This window comes from Pelophylax lessonae (assembly GCF_965119305.1).
Source record: "Pelophylax lessonae genome assembly, chromosome: 7".
In the NCBI taxonomy this organism is placed as follows: Eukaryota; Metazoa; Chordata; class Amphibia; order Anura; family Ranidae; genus Pelophylax; species Pelophylax lessonae.
The window spans coordinates 160,930,864-160,951,646 of record NC_138774.1 but is presented as its reverse complement, the minus strand read 5'-3'; positions in this window follow the sequence as shown (position 1 = coordinate 160,951,646).

The following is a 20,783-nucleotide window of genomic DNA, read 5'->3' as shown; positions in this document are numbered from 1 at the left end:
TGGCTCCAGAAGCATAATCCGATTTTCGATTGGAGATCGGCCGAGATCCTCTCGTGGTCACCGCAGTGTGGGGCTAGTTGCATCCATGGGCCTGTCAAGTTGCTGTGCACTTCCTCGGACTCTCTGTTGCCTTCTGAATACGAGGAGTACCGGGATGTATTCGATAAGGTGCGCGCGGTTGCCCTACCTCCGCACCGCCCATATGATTGTGCCATCGAGTTACAATCTGGTGCCGTTCCTCCTCGTGGCAAAGTCTATCCACTGTCGGTAGCGGAGAATGAGGCCATGGAGGAGTACGTGAAGGAGGCGCTTTCACGCGGACACATTCGCAAATCCTCGTCCCCGGCAGGGGCTGGATTTTCCTTTGTGAAAAAGAAGGGCGGTGAGTTGAGGCCTTGCATCGATTACAGGGGTCTCAATCGCATCACGATCAAGAACGCTTACCCGATACCCTTGATTTCCGAGCTGTTCGATCGCCTTAAAGGGGCCACGGTCTTTACCAAACTCGACCTGAGGGCGGCATATAACCTCGTAAGGATCAAGGCGGGCGATGAGTGGAAGACCGCGTTTAACACCAGGACCGGTCATTATGAATCCTTGGTTATGCCCTTTGGGCTGTGCAATGCGCCCGCAGTCTTTCAGGAATTCATCAACGATGTTTTCCATGACCTGTTGCAGCAGTGTGTGGTGGTCTATTTGGATGACATCTTGGTATATTCTGAGTCCATGGAGACCCACATTCTGGATGTCAAACGAGTGTTGCAACGGTTACGAGAGAACAAGCTGTTCGGTAAGCTTGAGAAATGCGAATTTCACCGATCCCAGGTAACCTTTTTAGGTTACATCATTTCCGCTGAGGGGTTCTCCATGGATCCTGAGAAGGTTTCGGCTGTCTTACAGTGGCCCCAGCCCAGTGGTCTTCGCTCCCTGCAGCGCTTTTTGGGCTTCGCCAATTATTATCGAAAGTTCATCAGGGACTTTTCCATGCTAGCCAAGCCTCTCACGGATCTGACCAGGAAGGGCAGTAATTCCCAGGTCTGGCCGCCCGAGGCCAATCCGAGCTTTTGAGGCTCTAAAGTCCGCCTTTGTGTCGGCTCCGATTCTGTCGCATCCCAACCCTGGGTTGCCCTTTGTCCTCGAGGTGGACGCGTCTGAGACGGGAGTAGGCGCCCTTCTGTCTCAGCGTAGAACACCAGAGGGTCCTCTGCTTCCTTGTGGGTTTTACTCCCGGAAACTGTCTTCCGCGGAGTGCAACTACCAGATTGGTGACAGGGAGTTATTGGCCATCGTGCAGGCTCTTAAAGAATGGAGGCACTTGCTCGAGGGTTCGGTGGTTCCGGTCCTCATCCTGACGGACCACAAGAATCTGACCTACCTCTCCGAGGCCAAGAGATTGACACCACGTCAGGCCAGATGGGCTCTGTTCTTGTCACGTTTTAATTACGTGGTCTCCTACCTACCCGGTTCCAAGAACATCAGGGCGGATGCCTTATCACGGCAGTACTCCGACCTGTCCAGGGAGGAGTCGATTCCGACTTCGGTCATACCTCCGAATCAGATCCTGGCCGACATTCGCACCAGCCTGACCTCTCCCCTGGGTGAGCAGATTTTGGCGGCTCAATCTGGTGCTCCCTCTGGGAGACCCAACGGCAGATGTTTTGTGCCTGAGGAGTTGCGCACTCGGTTGTTGCGAACCTACCATAACTCCAAGACCGCGGGGCATCCTGGAAAGAATCAGCTGTCCTGGGCTGTTTCACGTCTGTTCTGGTGGCCTTCCCTACGCTCCGACATCGCCGCATATGTAGCGGCATGCTCCGTTTGTGCCCAGAGTAAGTCCCCTCGGCACCTTCCGTTGGGCCTTCTGCAACCCTTAGCCACCGGGGAGCGCCCATGGTCACACCTGGGGATGGATTTCATTGTGGACCTCCCTGCATCCCGAGGCCACACGGTCATTCTCATGATTGTGGATCGGTTTTCCAAAATGTGCCACTGTGTTCCTCTCAAGAAGTTACCCTCTGCACAGGAGTTGGCCACGATTTTTGCCAGGGAGGTCTTCCGGTGGCACGGTTTGCCCAAGGAGATTGTGTCGGATCGGGGGAGTCAGTTTGTGTCCAGGTTCTGGCGCGCCTTTTGCTCCCAGTTGGGGATTCATCTCTCCTTCTCCTCGGCCTACCACCCTCAGTCCAATGGGGCCGCAGAACGATCCAATCTGGCCTTGGAGCAATTCCTTCGTTGCTATGTCTCCGATCACCAAGACAATTGGGTTGACCTCCTGCCTTGGGCTGAGTTTGCCAGGAACACGGCGGTGAACTCTTCCTCTGGGACGTCTCCCTTCATGGCCAACTATGGGTTCCAACCTGCCGTGTTACCGGAGGTATTCTCTCCCCAGGATATTCCGGCTGTGGAGGATCACCTTTCCGTCCTACGTGCTTCTTGGGTACAGATCCAGAAGTCCCTTGAGGTCTCTGCGCAGCGCCAGAGACTCCAGGCTGATCGCAGACGAGCGCCTGCTCCTTCCTACCAGGCCGGAGACCGTGTATGGTTGTCCACCCGCAACCTCAACCTTCGAGTGCCCACTCCCAAGCTGGCGCCTCGCTTTGTTGGTCCCTTCCGAGTGCTTCGCAGGGTAAACCCGGTAGCCTATGCCCTTGCGCTTCCTCCTGGCATGCGGATCTCCAACGTGTTTCATGTCTCTCTGTTGAAGCCACTGGTGTGTAATCGTTTCACTTCCTCGGTTCCTCGGCCTCGTCCGGTCCAAGTGGGCAATCGTGAGGAGTATGAGGTGAGCAATATCCTGGACTCACGCCTGGTCCGCGGTCGGGTGCAGTTTTTGGTTCATTGGCGTGGTTATGGTGCAGAGGAGCGTTCCTGGGTTCCCTCCGCAGATGTCCATGCTCCTGCCTTGCTCCGAGCCTTCCACACACGCTTCCCTCAGAAACCGTTCTTTACTCCGCGGAGGAGGGGCCCTTGAGGGGGAGGTACTGTCATGGTCTTACCTTCTTGCTGTTCTCCTTCGTTTGACATGTGCTGGCGGCCATCTTGGTTTCTGGGTTTCCTGTAGCCTCCCACCCTGCGGCTCCTCCTTCCCACTGGGAGGAGCTGGATGCCTAGCTCATATATATAGGAGGTCTGTGGCTTCAGTTCCCTGCTTGGTCCTCCTGTGTTCACATGCTTCTAAGACTGCTGCTGCTTCTGGTTCCTGTTCCTGGCTTCGTCTGACTACCCTGCTGGTTCCTGATCCTGGCTTCGTCTGACTACCCTGCTGGTTCCTGATCCCGGCTTCGTCTGACTACCCTCCTGGTTCCTGACCCCTGGCTTCGCAAAGACTCTGCATCGGTTTCGCCATCCGTTTGGACTTTTGCTTTATAGCTTGTTTTTCAATAAAGCTTTCTTATTTTCACTTATCTGTTGTTGTACGTCTGGTTCATGGTTCCGTGACAAACCATTTTGTTAAACAAAATAATACATATCCATAGGATCATCTACATGAAACTAATCTATTTTCTCTGATCTCTCACAGATCTAAAGTCTGATTTTTGAAAGACCCTTCACTTTTAGGATGCAAGACTCTACTATTTGTTAAATTTTTCTTTTTCTTTTTTAGTACTAAAAATTAAACAAACATGTTTTGCTGTTTTGTTAATACATGCTTTCATTCATTATATACAATTCAACTAAAACAATGGGCTTCATTCACAAGAGCAAATCGGTATTAAGGTGTTTTCCCAAATACTGCATGCGACCCTGAAAATGTCAATCAATGTGGCTTAATGCTGTATTTACCGCATAAAGCAAAAATGTTTGGTAAATACCGCATAAAACAGGAGTTAAAGTTAAAGTATGGTGGCTTTCAAAAGACTTTCAAAAGACTCTTAGACGTACATCTCAAGGATCAGAACATTCAGGGCTATGTGAGATGATTACAGCCACACACACCTACACAGGTTGAACTGGATGGACTATTGTCTTTATTCAACCTCACCTACTATGTAACTATGTATGTAAGTCAATTCCCAAAAGGGAGAAAAAAGTAAATACATGCAGTAAATAAGTAGTGGTTCTGGCATGAGATATTTAAGAAATCAGCAGCGCTAGTATCCTTAACAACCAGTAAACAACATGGATGTTAAGGAGCGGCAGCTGCCGCATCTTTAAAGAGGTTGTAAACTCATTTAAAAAAATTTTTTTTTTTTACAACCTGCAAGAGAAAAACATAATGAGCTAGTATGCTTCGCATACTAGCTCATTATGAAATACTTACCTTAGAACGAGCCCCCGCCGTGCCGCTCTCTTACCTGTATGACGGGCGACATGACATGTCGCCCGTCTTCCGGGATCGCGGCATCCGGTCATCTGATTGGCCGGAGCCGCGGTGACGTCACTCCCGCGCACGCGCACGGGAGCCGACGGTCACGGCACGGGGCTCTGAAGGAACGGCACGATCAGCCGTTCCTTCAGAGCGCATGCGCCAGTGACGTCACTGGCTGCATTAAAGGTAAATATCTCCTAAACGGTGTAAGTTTAGGAGATATTTACAGTACCTATAGGTAAGCCTTATCATAGACTTACCTATAGGTACAACTTCCTGAGGAGGGTTTACTTCCTCTTTAACAACTGATAAGTCATTAGCTTTCAGTGGAATTGCCGGAAATGAAAGATTGAGAAAAAAAAAGTAATGGGGTCCCCCCCCGGCCCTGTTGAACAGAAGGCTGTAAAATCTGCAATTCCCTGGTGGTTGGCCACACATATTTTAGAAATGTTTTTTTGTTTCATCATTTGGGATTCATTTATTTTTGAAAAACTGTTTTAGTTGTGCTGCATCATTATTTGTATCATACAGTATCTTAGAGGAGTGGAGTAAAAATGCCTAATGGTGCTGGGCAGCAACTAAGAATTCCCAGATTTGTGAGCACATTGATTTGCATTTGCTTTATGTACATTAGGTTTATATGTCACAGATAGTTTATGGTATTTTGCATTATTACTGACTGTGCTGATTGTCTTTCACTTTCCACAATATACAATTTATAATAGTCTTTAATTAAAAGCATTGCATTGTCTGGTTTTGCATTAAACTAACTCTAGACATTTTCTTTTTAGTTTTAAAATTCAGGTCAAAGTTTTATTTTTGTCTGTAATTCCATTATTGAGATTTTCTCTAACTTCCTGTCCCCGTGACACCCTTACAAAAAAAGTGTACTTCTTCATTATCACAAGACATAGAAACACACATTTTCTTCCTGTTGAAGTCCACCATTGTGAGGGCTCCTGGAACCATATTGTAATGTCAAGGAAGTTATGTTATGAAGACCAGTCCAACACCCTCACCTAGTCTTAAAAGAGACTCATGCGGGTGCATGCGCGGCTTCTGACTATGGCGGACGTGTAACGAGTGAGCTCTGGACCTCGCTGGCTCTTCGCTGCCCTTTCTCATCTTCTATCAGCCACAACACCTACGGGGGTAAGCTGCTCTACACCCCACTACCTACCCAGTCCCCATGGGCAAGATCGGACAGCAGTGACAGGGATACACGGCACCATTAGAGCCGCGCTCACAGGCTGCAATGGAGAGATTCCTCACTAGGCCCAATCCCCGGCCTCAATTTCGCAGCCAGACCCGTTTGCGGCGATGGACCCTTCGTTGGGGCTGGAACATCCTCCCGATCCCCCCATTCCTTCACAACTTAGGGGTGCTACACCCTCTCCATCCGCTCCACCTATGTTAACCCCTGTCATCCTGGATGAGTAGCTGCAGGTATTTCTCCAACAGATGACCCGAAATATGGCTGCAGAGGTGGGCAAGCTCTCTTTAGAACTTAGGGGGGAGATTGCACATATTGGGGAACGCACTGACACCCTAGAGAACAAATTTGATGAACTGGTGCAGTATTTGTAGGTATTGGAGGATGAAAACTTTACTCTGAAACATTCAGTCTCCCAACTCCAATTGCAGCAGGAGGACTTGGAGAATCATGAATGGCGCCAAAATCTGCGCTTCAGGGGGATCCCTGAAACTGTGGGTGACAACAACCTACGTTTCTATCTACTGGGGCTGTTTAACACTCTGGCCCCCAATATAGTAGACATAGATTGGCGCCTGGATCGGGCACACAGGACTTTGGGTCCAAAACCGCCCGCTAGAGCTAGGCCACGTGATGTCATTGTTCGCTTTCATTACTATAATAGCAAGGAGGCCTTAACATTGGCTACTTGCAACAAATCGCAGGTGGATTACAAAGGTGCCAGGATCCAAATCTTCAACGACCTCTCGCCTACTACCCTAAACAAATGACGGAACCTGAGACCCGTGACTACATATCTACAAAAGCATCGAATCCCATACTATTGGGGTTTCCCCTTCCGCTTGGTGGTCACCAAGGATGGCACTCAGCACCATATGCGAGAACTGCATGAGGCGGAGGCCTTTATCCGCACCCTGGGCCTTCCACCTTTGCCTGAGGAAGACCTTGCACCACAGAACGGTTTGAGTCGTCCTACTCCAACCACCTCTGGACGCATGTGGACCCCCGCTAAGACCCCACAACAAAGGAATGCTGGGACCCCTCTATGTCCTCGTCACCTCAAGCCCCCGACCTGATCTGCTTGAACTGATCCAGATGTGGCATTTTTCTAGGCCTGTGTCACCCTTTCCCCTCCCATGGGGTTCTATGTTGGCTATGATTTTTGGCTATGTTTTTCTTTTTGGCTGTGTTCTCATGTCATTAAGTTTATCACTTTCTTTTTATTGTTCCGCTGAAGAGGCGGCGGGGTTCACCCCTCCCCCATTGGAGTTTGTCACCTGGAGGCTCCCATGTTGCCCCGCAAGTTCCAGGCCTCTGGTCCTGGTTTCCTGAGACACCGAGATCTCTCAGGTTTTTTACTGACGTTCCTATTGACTTTTTTTTGGACAAGCTTTGTCCCATTGCTATTTTTTCCTTTTCTGTTTTTTCTTTTCTTTTTTTTTTGCTAGACCTTTTTTGTGTTTGGTCTGGCTCTGCTATTGTCAAATTGTGGATTGGTGCCTCTGTGTCCCGTCTGAGGCCGTGTCACAGATTGCACTGTTTATAGTATGCATGTTCTGAGTAAGCTGTGTGTACTTATTGATTTATTTAACGCTTCTGTTGGCTGTTTAGATTCCCTTTCCCCATGGCTCTGAGAATTCTCTCGTATAATGTCAAGGGACTAAACTCTGTGCAGAAACGCTGGTTATTGCTTAAAGAATTTTGCGCCTCTGGCACAGATATCATTCTGGTGCAGGAGATTCTGATGGTTCCTTCAAATTTGCTTCTAGGTATTTTCCCACCTCCTTCATTGCCTCTGACCTGTCTGGTAAGGCAGGGGTGGCAGTTTTGATTAAAACACATGTCCCATTCGGGTTAGGGATTCCCTGCTCGATCCACAGGGGAGATTTGTAGAATTGGCCTGTGACTATCTGTCCACTTCCTTTATGGTACTCAATATTTACGCCCCAGACTTGGGTCAGTTGGGATTTCTTGATGACATTTTCCAATCCACCTCCCACCTGTGGCAGCCGTTCACAGTCGTGGGTGGTGACTTTAATCTCATCATGTCTCCCCATAGGGATCGACATTCACTACATAGAGAGACACCTTCCCGGCGACTCCTGTCCCAAGCTAAAGCTTTTTGCAGGTGTGTCCATTCTCATAGGCTGTTTGACTCCTGGTGCATCAAGCATCCCACTCACAGACAGTTTTCTTTCTACTCGGCAGCCCACAAGATGCATTCTAGACTAGACCACTTTCTCATTTCCGTTCCTCTCATACCCTGTGTAGTTACCGCTGACATTCTCCACATCACCTGGTTGGATCACGCCCCTATCATTATTGAGGTTTCCCTGTCCTCCTCACCCCCCAAGGCCTGTCATTGGAGTTTGAATGATCGCCTACTTCACTCTCAGGAGGTCCAGGACAGACTGACTCGCAACCTGCAGGAATTTTTTGACTTGAACGAGGGCTCCGTAGACGAGGTGTCCACACTCTGGGAATCTCACAAGGCCTTTTTTTGGGGCTTGTGTATAGCTGAGGGCTCTTGCTTGAAAAAAGAGACCGTGGGTGTACGGTCCTCTCTCCTGGCCGACCTTCGGTCAGCGGAGTCCCGACTTGTGAGTTCTCCCTCAATGTCTTCCCTCCGAAAAGTGGTGGGCCTTCGGGACAGTCTTAAGTCCCTGGAAATGTCTAAAATGGCTAAATCCTTAATGTGGGCGCGTCAGCGCTTCTATGAATATTCTAATAAGCCTCATAGGATGTTAGTCAATAAGCTTCGTTCTAGGCCCTTTCACTCAGTCCCGGACCTCCTGCTTCAGTCTGATGGTACCCCTACACATTGTCCTTATACTATGGCTAAGGTGTTTGGTGATTTTTATAGCAAGCTATATAACTGCCTTACCCCTGAGAACCATTTTAATTTAACTTTGAGGCTTTTTTTCCAGGATTTGTCCCTTCCCAAACTTTCTGCTGCTGACTTACTGAAGCTAAATGCAGATATTTCCTTTGATGAACTCGCTGCCACTGTTAAAGACCTGCCCTCACACAAGGCGCCAGGGTCCGGATGGCCTGCCCTACCTCTATTATAAGACCTTTTTGACCACTATTGCCCCTCATCTACTTGAACTCTATGCCTCTTTGCTAAAAGGCAAGGTCTCTCACCCCCACTTCACACATTCTTTTATTTTGGTTATCCCCAAGCCGGGGAAAGACGCCTCCCTCCCGGATAATAACAGACCAATAGCATTGTTAAATTCCGATTATAAAATATTCATGAAAATTTTGGCCAATAGACTCGCCAACATTATTCCCAAATTGGTTGATCGGGATCAGGTAGGATTTGTGCTGTCCTGCCATGCAGGTGACAACACTAGACGTACGGTAAATGTGATCGACCTTCTCGATCGGTTCCCCCGTCCGGCGGTGGTCCTCAGCTTAGAAGCTCAGAAGGCCTTTGATCGTCTCAGCTGGCCTTACCTTTTTTCCACACTACAGAGGTTTGGACTGAAAGGTCAGTTCTACCAGGCCCTAGAGTCTCTTTTTGCCCCCGTCACAGCGCAGGTACGCCTGTCCTCTGCCTTTGTGTCGCCTCCGTTCTCCATGTCTAACGGCACTCGCCAAGGGTGCCCCTTATCCCCCTTGCTTTTTATCCTATGTTTGGAGCCCATGGCTGCGGCCATTCGCACCCATCCGGATATCATTGGAGTCCTGATTAGACACAGAGAATACAAGCTCTCTTTGTTTGCAGATGATATTCTGTTAACCTTAACCAACCTTCTTGTATCCCTACCCTCCCTATATTCAGTGTTATCATTGTTTAGTGCTATTTCGGGGTTATAAGATTAATGCTTCTAAAACTGAAGCCATGCCTTTGCACATCCCATCAGATCTACTGGCTAGTCTACAGAGTTCTTACACCTACAGATGGTGCCCTATGGCTCTCAAATATTTAGGTGTTCAGTTGACGCCCTCGCATTCTATGCTCTATGTCCCCCTGTTTAGTGAAATTTCCAGGTCTCTCCGACAATGGATGGGATTCCCGTTGTCGCTGTTGGGTCGCATAAATGTTTTAAAAATGTCCATTTTACCTAAATTGCTTTACTTGTTTGATACCCTCCCAATCATAATCCCCCTGACCCAACTCAAGGCACTACAGCGGTCTTTTCTTAATTTTATATGGAAGGATAAGGCTCACAGATTGGCTGCCTCGGTTGTGTTCTCCCAGAGGAGGAGAGGGGGTCTTGGGGCTCTGGACATTATCAAATATTATTATGCTTCCCACCTTCGGGCCTCCTGGTCATCCCTGGTGGCTCCCAACCAGTGATCGGAGATAGAGCGGGGTGCAATCTTCCCGGTCCACCCTTGCTCCCTGCTTTGGTCACCCAAATTGCACACCGACCGGGTGTTGCGGGAGATGTGGTTGGCCCCCATGAGAGTTACCATGGAGGTATGGCGCAAATGTTTTTACAGGTTCTCTCTCTCTTTACCATGCCCCCCTTTAACCAGTGTTTTATTCAATCCTCTGCTTCCGAATTGTCTTCATATTAGTAGGGTGTGGACCTGGACCCATGCTCCCCTCTTCCAACTCTGCAACCTGGTCCATCCAGTATCTTGCACTTTTTTCTCTTTTGAGACGTTACGGGCCAAATTTGCACTTCCCAAACAAACCTTTTATTTTTATCTACAGGTTTGAAATTTCTTTAGACCTTTATCGTCCTCCCTGCCCCTGGAGAGGCCCTCCACATTTGAATATTTATGTGCACATGGCCCCCACCAGGGACACTTGGTGTCTTCTATCTATAATATTCAGAGTACTGCTTGGATCTTGAAGAAGGGGACATACCCCAAAAGCTTGTCCCTAAAACAACGCACAGGTGTCCCGCGATTTGCAATGATTTCCAGATCATGGGCAGAATCGCGGTGATTCTGCCCGCGATCGCTACGCTCACATGTGAACGTAGCCTTAATGGGTGGCAATTTCTGAGCACTGATGAGGTGACTGTTGGGTGACAGGTGCAATTGGGGGGGGGCTGAGGACTGTGTGGGGACAGGTGCTTTTGCTTTTACTCTGACAGATATACAGACCAGTAACTCACAGTTTCTGGCTCTGCTCTCCTCACACTGGAAACAGTGTGTGAGGGGAGAAGAGCTAGTAACAGTGAGTTACTGCTCTGTATTTACATTTTGTGATCGGCTGTGAATGGATTCACAGCTGATCACATAGTAAACAGCCACTGTCAGTGGCTGTTTACTACTCCCGCCAGTGACTAGCTGTGCTCCTAGGGAACACAGAGCCACGACATGACCATGCAGCGTGCTCCCAATCGCGCATGCGCGGTACTCTCCTGGGCGTCTCTATTGTGATCGGCTGTGTGATTAGATCACAGTCGATCACGTGGGGAACAGCCATGCCCATTGGCTGTTTCCCCCCTGCCGGGGACACGCTGTGTCTCGGGGACACGCCGCCACTGACAGTGCAGGGCGGCACGCACACGGTCGCATGCCTGCCATGCCTGAATGGGCCGACGTCATATGAACAATGGCCGCACTGCTCCGCCGTCATTTGATGGTGGGCGGGCGGCAAGTGGTTAAACAATGTGCATATTCAAGTTTTTAATTGTCTATACCTAAGAATTTTCACTTCTACCTTGCTTATATAGGCTTTACCCTTTAACTGCAACAGCTTTTTTGCATTTTGTTTTTACTTGCATGCACGCAGATAGAATGTATGAAGGTAAAAAACCTTTAGGCTTTACAACCACTTAAAACACCCATAAACATACAGTAATATATTCTCTGCAAATAGAATCATTGGAAAGTAAAAATAATGATAGTTGCAATTTTTTATGTCTCATGATGTTAGTCCACATGTTTAATCAACCCATATTTTCTGTAAAAATACACTAAAGTTCACTTTAATGCACATAAACCCAATATATTACCCATTTTTTTGTTAAAATACGGTATAAATGTCGAGGTTGCATCAAGTTAATAGATACCAAACATATGAACCCTTAAAAATGGTGCATCTTTAAAACAGTGGAAAACTTTGGTACCCAAATTGTGCAAAGACAGGGAGGTTGATTTATTAAAGGCAAATAGGGCGGTTGATTTACTAAAGGCAAATATACTGTTCACTGCAAGTGCACTTTGAAGTGCGGTTGTTCTAGATCTTAGGAGAAGCTCTGAAATGAGGGGAAGGTCTGCTGGTTTCTATCATCCAATCATGTACAAACAAAAATGCTGTTTTTTATTTTCTTTGCAGGTGATTAAGTATTCTTTTCAAAGTGAAACTTTACCTCATTTACCAAGCTCTGGAGAAAGTGCACTTGCAGTGCACAGTATATTTGCCTTTAGTAAAGCAATCATTGGGGTTGATTTACTAAAGACAAATCCACTGTGCACTACAAATGCACTTGGAAGTGCAATCGCTGTATATCTGAGGGGAAAATGTGAAATGAGGGGAAGCTCTGCTGATTTCTGTCATCCAAACATGTGCAAACAAAAATGCTGTTTTTTATTTTCCTCGCATTTCTCCCTCAGATCTACAGCGACTGCACTCCCAAGTACACTTCCAAGTGCACTTGTAGTGCACAGTGGATGTGCCTTTATTAATCACTTTAAGACCAGAAGGATTTGCCCCCTTAATGACCAGGCCCTATTTTGCGATTCGGCACTGCGTTATTTTAACGGAAAATTGCACGGTCATGTGACGCTGTACCCAAACGAAATGTATGTCCTTTTTTTCCCACAAATAGAGCTTTCTTTTGGTGATATTTTATCACCTCTGCGATTTTTATTTTTTGCGTTATAAACAAAAAAAAACAATATTTTTCACATTCTGCTATATAACATCTCCCCCCCCCCCCCCCCCGCAAAATGTAAAAATCAACATTTTTTAACATTTTAGGCCAATTTGTTTTCTGCTACATATTTTTGGTAAAAAAAAACCCGCAATAAGCATATTTTGATTGGTTTGCGCAAAAGTTATAGTGTCTACTAACTACGGGAAATATTTATGTCATTTTTATTGTTTTACTAGTAATTGCGGCGATCTGCGATTTTTAGCGGGACTGAGACATTGCGGCGGACAGATTGGACCCCTAACTGACATTTTTGACACTTTTGGGGGGGCCAGTGACATTACTGCAGTAATCAGTGCTAAAAATATGCACTGTTACTGTAATAATGACACTGGCAGGGAAGGGGTTAACAGTATAGGTGATCAAGGGGTTAAATGTGAACCTAGGGGAGTGATTCTATTTGTGGGGGGGGCATGGGTTCTGAGATGACCACAGAGACATGTGATCCTATATAAAATATGAGCTCTGTGATCATTTCAGGGAGAAGGACAGTCGGCTGTGTTTACAACAGCCAACCGTCCTTCTCTCTCTGCGGGGAGCGATCGCAGGTGTCAGGCGGCAACACGCTGAACATCAGGGATGGGAGTGCGCCGACGGCGGCGTGTGCTCACCCCCTAGCTCCTTTTAGGCGAGCGACGTAGACCTATGTAATTTTGCCTGTACGAGCCAGCCGGACACAGTAAATATAACCTAAGCGGTCGGGAAGTGGTTAAATAAACCCCAATGTGTCTATGAAAATCTTACCTCTTTGCTGAAGTGGTTCTGCTAGATCTGGGAATCTGTTCACATGTGCTTCTGGCTTCTCTGTTCACCTATGGGCGTCACCTGCTCTACTGTGGATTTTTATCCTTTTCCTTTCTATCATTTCCTGGCCTGTCTCCCAGTCTGCTCCCCTATATATAGACATGCTCATTGCAGCTCTAGTTGCCTGAGCAACTCCTAATTCTCTGAGCCTCTGTTTGTCTAGTATTATGTGTATTCAGTGTCTGACTTCCCATGTGCCGACCTCGGCTTTGTCTACCGTTTGTGCTTGCCTGATGTCTACCCTGACCTTAACTTGTTTCCTGAATCTTCTTTTGTCTCCTGCCTCTGTACTCTGCATATGCAAGTGGTCTCTGCATCCTTAGCTGGGTGTACCTGGGGGCCATGACCTGCCCAGCTTGCTGCAAGTCCATTACAACAATCAGGGACTCTAGTCAAGAAGCAGGCTGGGGCTTAGACTCCATGTCCTGGGGATCCTAAATTGGCATTCTTTATGTGGTTCATTACCACTGAAACCTGACACGGGGCTTTTAAAACCTTTGCAGGTCACCATTTTAAAGTTGACCATGAATAATGGTCCTAGAATTAGACATGATTAAAGCTTCATCACTTTAGGGTTTTATTCACTGGAGAGCAAATGGATGTAGATCCTGGGTTTGCAAGAGGGGCAGTGGAGCCTGGGATACATAGTATAGTTAGACAGGCACACCAGAAAAAGACATAAAAACTATAAAATATAAGTACTTCTCATATTTTCACATAAATGAAAGAGATATCCTTAAAATTAAAATGATTCAAATTAATAGTAATATTATTATTATTAATACTTGATTGAGACATTTATATATATATATATATATATATATATATATATATATATATATATATATATATATATATTTATATAGTTATAAGTTTGAGACCAAAGTTAAACTGGGCTTGGTCCACACAAATGCGGCCATGGGTTCATTCCTTACGTCCGGTGCGCCCCTGTTTACCAGTTCAGGTGCGAATCAGATTCAAATTATTTGTCTGAATTCTTACCTAAATTGGACCAGAAGACGCACAGGACCCATTTTCAATATGGACCGCAGCCGCCCTGGACCTGTGTGAACCGGCTCCATAGAGAGCCTGTCACACATGACTGTCATGCTGGGAAACCCACATGCAATTTGCATATGTGCGAACCCAGCCTAAGACAAAGTTAGAGCAGCAAGGACAACAAAGGTACACATGATTCCTTTATACAGGTACATTTTTCTTCTTTTTTTTGCATATTTTTCTATACCTTATTAAATAAAAGTCATGGTGCTAAGAAAATAATGTTGCATGCCAATTAAAGAAGGCAACATCTCTAACTCGTGGCATCTACCACATTGTAAAACATATCCATTCCATTAAGTCTAATTTTATCTCTGTTTTTTTTCTTAGAAAATAATATCTAATCTACAATTTTAAAAATGTAATTTTAATGTCTGCAAACACAAGGACAGGGAATAATACATGCACTAATTATTTTGCTACCAGTAATGTCAAACAAGCCAAAGGTTTTTTGAATCTTCCTATGTCTTCCATTTTTCCTTAGATAGATTCCTCATATTTATGTTCACTTGATGTGTTCAGCATGGATGCAGGTTTAGTTAATTTCTTTGATCCTTTATACAGTACAGGATATTGTAATTTTACTGTCTGCTTCAGCTATGGCACACATGAACGCCTACACTTTATGCATCATGTTTTTTTCTTCCTAAAAGAAACTTGTCCGCTGCAACCTTTTCTTTTTCTTTAAAATAAGGTGTCTTTTCACTTAACTGCTTTTTAACACGACCTGCAAAACACAAACTTTGACAACCTGCAAAAAATATTCAAATGAACATAATTTTAAGCCCTGTGGGTAGTAATGTCCCATTGTGTTCTTAGTATTGTGTTCTAAGGGAGGACACATAGTTATGCGTTTTCGTTTTTAAAAAAACAGTTTTTATTTTTTTTTCTAATGTTAAGATTAAACAGTAGATAAAGTCAAAATGGTTTCCCTAGTTTTGGATACAGCATCCAAAACCTTAAAGTGGAGTTCCACCCAAAAGTTGAACTTCTGCTTTAAGGCCTCCTTGACCCCCTGACAGGCCACATTTGTCATGTCTTTTTTTTTTTTTTTTTTGGGGGGGGGGGGGTGGGCACCTAGATTTGACAGGTACCCGCTCCCACTTCCGCTCGGGCCGCCTAGGTGGCTCGAACAGAAGTTCTCATCTCCTCCTCCCTCCCTGCAATCTTCTGGGACACGTCACAGGTCCCATAAGATTGTCCGTCCACTCAGGATGTGCACCACGATTCGCACACGGCTGCGTGGCCGCAAGCTGGCACATATGGGTGCCCACACTAGAGATGCTAATGCTGCAGGGAGAAGAGGGAGAGAACCGAGGCTTCCGCCAGCCACATCACTGGATCGTGGGACAGGTGAGTGGGTGTTTATTAAAAGTCAGCAGCTGCACTTTTTGTAGCTGCTGATTTTTAATAAACACAAAAATGGGGGGAACTCCTGTTGGGGTGTTTTTTTTTTTTTGCTGTTGGTGTTGCCACTGGGGAGATTCTTCACATCCTGTCTAGGACACACAAATGAATGTAAAGTTTAAATCCTTCCAAGTTGAGGGAAATTTCTCTCTTAGACAGTTTGCATCAGAACTGTTATACCTTTAGAAAGATTTTTCCTCTATCCTTGTCCCAGTGGGAACTGAAAAATTGTGATCCTTGTTCCAGTGGGAACTGTAAAATTTTGATCAAATAACTCCTTATTTAGGAGGTTTTAGGAAAGGTTTCCAGATATACAGTAAATACTGATAACAAATACAATGTAGTAAGCATGCAAAACACAGATTACTCTATTGTATAATAATAAAACAAATCCAGTGTAGCGCAATCAATATTATAAGTCCCAATTTAAATATAAAAAATTCCACTGTCATGCGATTCTAAATAGTGTTCAAAAAAATGTATATTATCCAGTGACTTCAGTGACCACCCCCCTCTAGCTGGAATGTCTGTTCACCTCCAAGCAATGACCCCCTCTAGCTGGAATGTCTGTTCACCTCCAAGCAATGACCCCACTACAGAGTCCCAATCGCCTGTTTATATGTCTCTCTGGATACCACTAGGATTCTCTCCACAAGATGTTCCTGGACCAGACTGGACTCTTCTAGAAATCTCAATCATTCGTGTATGGCCAAAAATAAAAGAGAGGGACCATAGTGCTCACTGCTTTAAATTATTTATTAAAACTATAGACAGGAATAAAAATACTCATATAACAATGTGATACGCAAGCATATCATCAGCTCTCCCAGCTGATACATAAACTAAAAAATGTCCTGAATAGCAGCTCCTTCCAACTGTATGCATTAGGCTCCTTAGTGAGCTTAAATCTCTTCTTGATTGTTGTATTGCCTACTCAGCCTACCCTATGCCCTAACTACAAACTTACTGTAAGAATCAAAGTGGAATTAACTGTAAAACATGCTTTAATGTAATATTAAGAACCTACTACCAAAAAAAGACCCTTACCCACAAAAATAGTTTAAATCCCTAATGAATTAATAAGTGCTCTCTCCAAATATTTGAAACAAGATAAAAGGCATATTTGTCAATATGTTGGTCATTTAAAAGCACAATTTCACTTATTTTTGCCTTTAACATATATATAAAAAAGTAATAACTCTTAGAAGGTGATATGATAGGAGAGCTGACTTGATGAGTAGGCTACTCGTTTTTTTTTTTTTTTTAAGTGGTTAAAACTACAAGCAAAATGGTTAACAGCACCTTGACAGTTCCTAAGGGGGGATGGGGTTCTGCAAATCCACTTGCTTATGCATATTAATTGTTTAATATGCTATAAGAAGAAAATACATTATGATCTTATTACATGGTCAGATGATTAGCATACCTACAGTATATAAATCATGCAAACTTTTCATTTGTTTACTATTCAGAAAGGAAAATTTCATTACTAAATTTTCAATTAAATGTGTAACTGTAAAGTGAAGAGATAAATTGTGTTAATCATGTTGAGTATGTTTGTCCTAATGAGGTTATCCATTTTATGAATTCTCCTGTAAAAATCTTGCTCTGTTATAAGCATGATAATGAAAGATATTTGGTATGCTAGTCTTAAAATTGTTCATTATAAGTATGCCTGGAAACAGTGCTGAATATAATCAAGGTGAAGATTGTCGAAAAGTGCATAATGTTAAAAATGCTTTATAATACTGTTTATTTATTTTGATAGGTATTACCTGTGATGATAAACATTTTGATGTACATTTCCATTTTCGGCAAAAAGAAAACAACCTCTACCCCTTTATATCTGATTGCAGTTGAAACATTTGTGACCAGACCAGCCAGTTTGCAGTTTTGGGAATTTGCATATTATTTTTAACAAATACAAAAAATACTAATGTTATTTCCGATATTTAATTAATCATGTTTTCCTATTTAGCTAAAATATAGGATGACAAATAAGCACTAGGAAATGGGTTCATATTCATCACTGCTCAGAATCCAGGCAAATTTTTATTTTTTGCAGTTTGGTGAGCAAACTTAAAAGGGTGTTCACCCGTAGGCAAAGCAAAATGCTGGCTGCAGCCAGAAGTCATTCATTTAGTGGCAGTCTTATTGCCACCACTAAACTTCACCTTCCTGCCATGAGTCATAAGCAGCGTTGGTTACTAGGATGCAAGTGGCCACCTGCCTCTTTGCAGCAATGTTACTAGCTGCTAGGATGTCGGCTGCCACATGGTATTTGGTTGTTATGGCACACTTTAACAACTAATGCCAGTTTCTAAAGAAAAAATGATGTGGGGCCCCCCCAGGTCCCTACCAAACCCATATCCTCAATAGCCTGCAAATTCCCAAAAAACAGCATTGGATCCCCAGAATCCATAACTAACTCTTATCTGAGCAGGCAGCCTGGTTGGCCAAGAGGTGGGGGGTGGGGGGGGGCATGCACTTCCCACCCTGAAGCATGCCAGACCATATGCCCTAAACATTTGGGGAGTACTTTGCCATATTAAAAGTGTTTCTCCCCTCTATACAGTATTTGTAAATGTTATTTTTTGCATTGGTACAATTACCCCAAGACAATAATCAACTCCTAAAGCTCTTTGTTTGCTTTGGGGGGGTGGGTCCCCAGGCCATTTTTATCAATCAATCAACATTAAGCAGTATGGAAAATGTAAGTTACTGGCTGGCAATTTACATGCCATTGTTTAGTACATCCAGCAGATGAGCCATTTCACATGCAGGTTTAAAGTGGTTCTACAGTCATAAGGTTTTTTTTTTTTTTTTTTTTTTTTTTTTAACTAGGGCCCCTTTCAGAAGGGTGAATCAGCCTGCTCAGTTGGCATCTGTCCGCTGATCCCCGATGAGCAGGCAGATGACAGGTCCGTGTCCACTCTGTAAAACCAGACACAATCCGATTTCCTCCATGGGCATTCAAATGGAAACGGATCACCTGTCACCTGAAAGTACCAGAAGCAGAAGTGTATTGTGATAGTCAGACAACTAAAAGCCTACTTTGATGGACATTTATCAATTTTGTTGTACAGCACATCAATGCTAAATAAGAACAATAAGTTAGATTATGCAACACATGAACTAGAGTGTTACAGCTTCAAAAAGAATTTGTTTTTCCTCCCCAAAACAACAGATGCATTGTGCATGTAGATGAATCACAACCACAGTGTCAGTGCGTGCATTTCATTTAGCTGTATAAAGCAAGTTTGTGTGTCTGTGATGTCACTACTTCTCCTGGACGAATTTCTAAGTTCTCTGACTTCCTGCTTCCTTCCTTTACCAGTCCTGATACTACATGTCCCATCATCCTTTGAGCCTCTGTATTTTAAGGGGAGGCCATGGGAGTCAGTTGTGCCAGTTCTGGGAGTTTATGTGGGTGGGTCTAAGGGTGTAGTAAATTATGTATCATATAATGTAAGAGGAATGAATTCACCCATAAAGAGACAAAAAATCCTAGGGGAAATTAAGTACCTAAAAGCAGATGTTATATTCTTACAAGAGACCCATATTACGCACGAATCAAACATCAGACTATATTCCCCTAGTCACCCTACGTGGTTCTATGCAGATACATTTAAAAAAAAATCTAGTGGGGTAGCTATCGGCCTCGCTAGAGGGACCAGATTTACCCTAGAAGATAGGTTAGTCGACCCGGAGGGTAGATTCCTCTTCCTGAAGGGGACATTAAATGGTGAAGAGGTGACACTAGCAAATATATACAGCCCCAACGAGGGACAAATAGCCTTCCTAGGGAAGATCTTAGGGAAACTAACTAATTTTAAGAAAGGAGGGGTGATCTTAGCCGGGGACCTCAACCCGAGCCTCGATCCAAAAATCGACAATACATCACGATACCAAAGATACTCGAATCATCAGAACAAGGAACTTAGGACAAAATTATATCAAAATCAACTAGCAGATATTTGGAGAATACTCAACCCAAAAGAGAGAGATTATACTTATTACTCAAATATACATAAGACATATTCCAGAATCGATTATTTCCTAAAAGAACACTGATGGATCGAGAAAGTATCAGAGGCAAGGGTTGGGATTAGGACCTGGTCAGATCACTCCCCCATCTCAGTAAAAATAAAAATGGGTAAAGAATTAACCAGAAGATCTAACTGGAAAACCAATGAGGAATTGATCAGAGATAAAAGATGGGGAAAGGAAATAGAAAAAGAACTTGAATGTTACTTTCAAAATAATGACATCGAAGAAACATCTAAAAATATTATATGGGAGGCACAAAAAGCATACATGCGAGGTATATTAATTTCAAAAGGAGCACAGAGGAAAAAAAAGATTGGAAAAAAAGACAGTTTAATGAGAGATATATACGAGCTAGAACAAAAACAAAAAAAAAAAAAACAACATTAATAAATAAAAAAGATCTATCTATGTTAGAAAAGAAAAGAGAGGACCTAAAAGAACTTTTAGAAAAAGAAACTAGACAAGAATTAAATAAATTTGCAAGGGAGAAATATGTAGAGGGCAATAAGATAGGAAAAAATGTGGCAAGAATTCTTAAAAAAAAAAAATCAATAAACTTCATAGATAAGATCAGAAATAAAGGGGGGGACTTGGTCTATTCATCTACTGAGATAGCAGGAGAGTTCCAAAAATATTATGGAAATCTATACGCGGTAAGGGGAGTAGGTAAACAGGAAATTAACCTCGATAGAGAAGAAAAGATTAAAAGCTACCTGGAAAACGCAAAAATGGGAAAAATAGAGAAGGAAAAATTAATACTCCTCGAGGCACCAATAACGGAACAAGAAATAGAAAAAGCAATAAAGGATACCCCCGCAGGAAAAAGCCCAGGACCTGATGGTTTCACCATCAGTTATTACAAAAAATATAAAGATCTTTTGATCCCAAGATTAAGAGGGTATATGAATGGTCTAGGTTCCCAGTTTAATATGAGTAAAGAGGCACTCCAAGCTGCGATAACGGTTATTTTAAAAGAAGAGAAAGATCCAACGTTGTGCTCAAGTTATAGGCCCATTTCTCTTTTGAATGCCGATACAAAGTTATTTATGAAAATATTAGCAACTAGGATGAAAGGGCTGATGGAAGAGTGGATCCA